The sequence below is a fragment of the Desmodus rotundus genome, chromosome 7, assembly GCF_022682495.2.
Source record: "Desmodus rotundus isolate HL8 chromosome 7, HLdesRot8A.1, whole genome shotgun sequence".
Classification (NCBI taxonomy): domain Eukaryota; kingdom Metazoa; phylum Chordata; class Mammalia; order Chiroptera; family Phyllostomidae; genus Desmodus; species Desmodus rotundus.
The window spans coordinates 59,269,004-59,275,220 of NC_071393.1; the positions used below are offsets into that span (position 1 = coordinate 59,269,004).

The 6,217-nt window shown below is 38.3% G+C and overlaps 1 pseudogene; it reads right to left on the bottom strand.

The window, feature by feature from the left end:
• Positions 1 to 1,859: 1,859 nt before the first annotated feature.
• Positions 1,860 to 3,712, bottom strand: LOC112296582 (dihydrolipoyllysine-residue acetyltransferase component of pyruvate dehydrogenase complex, mitochondrial pseudogene; annotated as a pseudogene).
• Between the last annotated feature and the right edge of the window lie 2,505 nt (positions 3,713 to 6,217).

Here is a 6,217-nt window from a genome sequence, read left to right on the forward strand (position 1 = left end):
GGTTATGAGACACTGAGTCATATTTAAACTTCCTGTGTTAACAGGCTTTCTGTGTCACTGCTCCAGCAGAGTAGGAGTTGGATAAAACTTTCTCACTCTCAGAAATAGAAGTTGAGTTTCCCCATTCATCTTTAATTAATACCCAAGGAGAGGGAGCCCTCTGCTGCTAGGCAGAAGTGGGAGTTCTGGCTCCCCTGAGGGCTCCCCTGATATTGTACTGCAAGCTCTTCTGTTACCACTGGATGATGGTGAAATTCCTGATTCTCCAGGAGGTGCCTGCTTCCACCTCAGCATTGAAGGGAAGGAGCACATTGCTGCTGATGGGTTGGAAGTCTATGACCTTTATGTAGTTTGCATTGGCACTGCGAGATGGGAGGCATTATTTCAACTGTTGACAATAGAAGTCTCAGCTTACTAGTTAGTCTTCTCTGGCACTACCAAGACAAGGGGTTTAAGGTGTCTTGTAACATATTGGTGAGGATGAATGTCAGGACTTCCCACTCAGAATTTTCTGGCATACACTGGAGTGGAGCCATAGGTTTTTGTTTGGATTTATTTGTTTTTGGTATTTTGGATGGAATAGAGTGATTATTGTACTAAAGTTTTGTGTCTTGCTAGGCTACTCCTAACCTAGGCTTTTGGATAGAGACCACTATTTGTTAGAGCTTTTTTGTCTGTACTTATTAACACTTTCAGTTTTCTGACTTCCCCAGTTTGAAGACTGGTATATATAAAACAAACACAAGACCCAGGGTATTCATCATCCTGCTATTCTTGGTTTCTGACGTTCCTATCTGGTTCCACTTTCTTTTTTACACCTTTAGAACCCTTCTTATATATTTTTTGTATACAGTACCTCAGTTTTAGTTGTACTTAGTGGGAGAAAGAACAAAACGTATGTCTATGCCATCTTCCCAGAAGCAGAATATCTCCTGGAAGTATGTTTTCAAATTTCCAACTATTAGGATATTTTAGCAGTCTCTAATTCACCGATTTCTATCTTTATTCTATTGTAGTCAGGAGCATACTATGGTTGGTTTAAGTTTTCTTAACTAATTGAACCATATACAGCAAATGTTGTATCTTGAAGAATAGTCAATTTGCATTTGAAAAGAATGTATACCCTTCTGTTTTTTTAAATCCTATATGCATAATCTTTTCTTTGGAGGTAATTGTAGAATTCTGCTCAGAATTAAACATTTAAGTTGTTTAAATACCCACACAAATTCTCTTTTATACCAAGTGGCTGGTTTATATTTATATCTCATCTGAAGAAAGGAAAACAACCATTTTGGGATTCACAGAAAAATAAACAAATAGTGGTTGAAGAAGTCTAAGAAAATGCTGACTTTTAAAAAATTTAACTTATTTTTTCTTAAAGTTCTCTACCCTTCCCATCCATGATAAAGCCAAGATCATGTAAGAGAAAAATTTAAATTAGGGTTAAATTCCAAAATCAAGCTTTGATTCAAACCCTTTCTCCAAGAGAACAAATTTTCCTGACTTCTCCTTTCTTCAAATATGAGGAATACATTTGAGACGACTGAAGTTCAAAATCTCAAGCTTTTAACCAGGTTTCTTTTATATACCAGGCTCCACAGGGAACCACAACTCTACCTTACATTCCCCAGTGGAGGTGCTTACCACCAAAGGGCTATGCCACATGTCCCTTGACTAGGAGTGCACAGCTTAAAATCTGGTTTTTACTAAATGTGCACAATATCTGGGTGTAACTGGCACTTTAAAAAAATCAGTAATGACCATAACAAATAACTGGACAGACTTAAAAATCACTGGTTAACTTTGATATAAAAAGAACCACTTGTTCAATAACATATTTATATCTTGATAAGAACGAATCATTGTGACCTGGAAGAGCCTAGAAATTCTTGGGTCAATGATAACAACAGGGTGATAGGTTTATCAAGATATTTTCTAAACTCAGCAAGCCACTGAGCTCCAACTGCTCCATCCACAACCTGATGATCACAACTGAGTGTAACAGACATCAAATCCTTTTTCATTATCTGCTGGCATGAGTCTATTTCTGGAGCACCAATGGTCAAATTACATGCTTGAGGTGGGTTAATAACAGCAGAGAAGTTCTTAATTCCAAACATTCCTAACTTGGAGATCATAAAAGTGCCACACTGGAACTTATGTGGCTATAGTTTACCCTCTCATACTTTGCCGAAGAAACAACATCATTAGTGATGGCTTCTAGTCCCCTTATATGTGCATTAAATACAATAGGTGTGATGACTCTTACAGGAGTACTGACCACAACACTGCTATTAACAACGTGATTTTGTCCTGTAACTGTGTCCAGCCAAGAAGAATTTGCTTCAGGAACTTTTTTTATTTTAGTTTTTTTTCTTTTTTTTATTGTTGTTCAGTTATTGTTGCCCCACCTTTTTCCCCATTGCTCACTCTACCTCTTCAATTTACCCCCCCCACCACTGTCCATGTCCATGAGTCCTCTACTAGTGTTCCTTTGCTTGTCCCTTCCCCTTCTTAACCCCATTATCCCCTTCCCTCTGTCCCTCTGGTCACTGTAAGTTTGTTCTTTATTTCAGTGTCTCTGGTTCTATTTTGCTCATTTGTTTGTTTTGTTGATTAGGTTCCACTTATAGGTGAGATTATATGATATTTGTCTCTACCTGACTTATTTCACTTAGCATAATGCTCTCCAGTTCCATCCATGCTGTTGTGAAGGATAGGAGTTCTTCTTTCTTTCTGCTGCATAGTATTCCATTATACATAGCAAAACTAAAGCCTTTATGAGGAAGTCATTGACAGAAATATTGCTTTTCCCTTCTAACATCTTATAAGTTCTTTCCATACCAACAAAACTTCTTCCATATTGATGTCAGTATGGTTTGCTTAGATTGCATTAACTATTGTGCAAAAACTCGACAAATGTTGCTGGTGGAGATATCTGTGAAGACACCTGTAGGAACTGGCACCACTCCTGGAGCTGGGGGCGGCACAGCACCTGCTGGAGCAGGAGCAGCTCTAGCAGGCACAAAAGAGTTGATGTCCTTCTTGATGATTCTGCCTTCTGGTCCAGTCCTTTTTACTTGTCTATCCCTTTTTCTGCTGTAAATTTCTTTGCAAGAGGACTAACAAATAACCTTCGCTTTGGTCCAGCAGAAGTAGCTGGGGGAGTAGCTGATGGTGTAGAGGCTACAGATTGGGGAATTGGAGGAACGGGGGTCACCAGGGGAGTAGTACGTGGCAGTGCTTGTGGTTTTAAATCAGTTACTTCAGTTGGCCTGCAGTCAGTAAATGCTGGCACATCTGACTCTTTTCCTACAATGATAGAGTGGTGTTACTAAAGGGACATCTCTAGTTCCTTCTGGGATCGGAATTTACATCAGGTAACCTTCTTGTACTTCAAAACCGACAGTGGCCTTGTCAGTCTCTATCTCTACCAATAAATCTCCTTCACTTAGCTTCTTACCCACTTTTTTCTCCATCTCTGAACTGTGCCCATGGTCATGGTGGGAAAGAGGGAAGGAAGAACCACCTGCATGTGAGTGGGATATGAGTTATAGAAGCCTGAGCAGAAGGTGTAGGTGGAGAAGTGGCAGGGGGTGGTGCTGTGGTTGCTTGTGGAGTAGGTGCAGCGAGTCCAATGTATAATTTTTAAAGTCCTCAATATCCTCAGGTTTTTCAACTGTGATACAGATGATCGATCCAACTGGAACATCTCTGGTACCTTCAGGAGCAAGTATATTTCTTTGCCTTGTAACATTCTTCCAGGCTCTCAAATCCAACAGTGGCTTTATCAGTTTCAACCTCTGCAATTAGTTCACCCTCATTGATTTTCTCCCTTCCTTTTTCTCTCACTGGGCAATGGTGCCTGCTTGCATTGTGGGGAAAAGGGAAGGCAATGGAACCTTCTGATGTGGGGCCGGGCAGGGGAGGGGGAGACTATTATACCAACGGCAGCCAGACGATCCCAAAAGCTGCTGCAGAAAGTGATTCTGCGGTGTAGCCCACTGAGCCCGGGCACCAGCGACATTGGGCGCATCCTCTACAATACCCAGTAGTCACGCTGTTGCAATGAACGGGACTCACCCTCCTGCAACTGGGTCTGCAGAGCCAGAATGCTGCCCTGGAGGCCGCGTTCTGGCCCGTCTCGCACAACCACTGCCCCCAGCACCCCAAAACCAATCTCTTCTGGTTTTTGGTAGAATGTTTTCTTAATTTCCATGAGGAAAACTGGTTGATAATATAACATAGATTTTCTATGTCCATATTTTTTCTCTGGAAGTATGTTAACTACTAAGAGATATTTTCTGAAACATCAATCTCAAATTGTAGATTTATCTTTTTCTTTTCAGTCCTCAGTTTTTGCTATATATATTTTAAAGCTGTTACTAAACACATACACATTTAAAATTATTATGTCATCTTGAAAGCTAATTCATTTATTTCAAAATGTCCCTTATTTTTTCATTTCATATACCTTATATAGCTACATAATATTTTTAAAATTAATGCATTTAAAAAAAATATTTTATTGTTCAATTACAGTTGTTTGCATTTTCTCCCCACCCTTCTACCCCACCCCAGCTTTTAAGATATAGTCTTTTCTATCATTTTTTTAAATCGTAGTAAAACAATTCTTTAACTTTAGACATATTTATAATTAAAGTGACTTTCTGGAAGTCAGTGTTAGGTTAGTCCTACTTCTGTATTCAATCAATCAATTTCTGCCTTTTATTTGGAGATTTTAGTAATTTACAATTAATTTACTTTTTGATAATACTAGTCTTAAAAATATTATGTTGTATTTACTTTCTTTTGTTGTATTTTTTGTCTTTTCCTGGATTCTAAAAGGTTGATTTTATTTTAAAAATCACGTTATTTGCCTTATTGACTATTACCTATACCCGCTGGCTTGTTTTCTTTCAGGAGTTGCTCTAGTTGCTTACTGAGATGAGGTCTGGGGGCATTTTGTGGTCTTCAAGACCCTTCCATGGGGCCAGCAATATCAAAGGCACATTCATAATAGCACACTAGCGCGAGTGGTTTTCCTTGAGACAACAATCGTGTGTTCCTATGAAGCAAAATGCTTCATGCAGACTTCTTATTTTATCATACAGAATGTAAGAAGACATGTAACCAGGTCCACATTTTTATTAAATCAATGTTTCTGCAGATTCATGAAAGGATTTTAAAGTGAAACTTGTATATATTTTTCCTCTAAATTTTTGACTTTGAAGAATATTCTAACAACTACTACAGTTGGGAACCACTAACTTGACACCAGAAATTTTACTCATCATTTCTTTTGTATTACCAGTGTCACTGTCAATCCAATGAAAGAGATGAATACTGTCTTAATAGCATTATGAAAATAATTTTCACCTGCCAGTCTCCCTAAAAGTATATTGGGTACTTGGGGTATCAGGGAAGCATATTTTGAAAAGTGCTGTTATATACCAATGGGGAATCCAAAGAACTACTCTATATGCAGTGATATAACTGGTTTGCACAGACATTCTGCTAAGTGAAAAACACCAGACACAAATGAATAAATACTATCATTGCATTTATTAAAATTAAAACATATATCAAACTAATATTATGATGTTGAAGTGAAAACTATGGTCACTTTTTGAGATTGTAATGACCAAGAGGTAACATGTGGAAAGTTTCTTAAGTGCTGGTAATATTCTATTTCTTTTCTTTTTTTTTTATCCTCCCCTGAGGGCATGCTTATTGATTTTAGAGAGAGGGAAAGGGACGGGGAGAGAGACAGAGAGAGAAACATCAATACGAGAAACATCTATTGGCTGCCTCTTTTGTGCACCCCAGCTAGGGGCTGAACCCACAACCCAGGTATGTGACCTACCTGGGAATCAAACCCACAACTTCTCAGTTTATAGGATGATGATCCAACCAAGCCACACCAGCCAGGGCTATTTCTTAATCTGAGTGGAGGTTACATATGTGTGCTCATTTTTTTGTGGTTATCAAATGGCATATTATGATTTAGGCATGTTTTGTATATATTTATGTTAAAAGTATATTATAAACAATTAAAATTTAATTTTTTAATTTTCTGCTTTATCCCAACAGTGATTTTAGGGCATGATCTAAATAGAAAACCAGGTGTGTTCAATGAACACCATGCTACAAGGTATAGGGACAGGTGTAACAGACTAGATATTCATAGTAAATAAGGCAGATCTCAAACACAGTA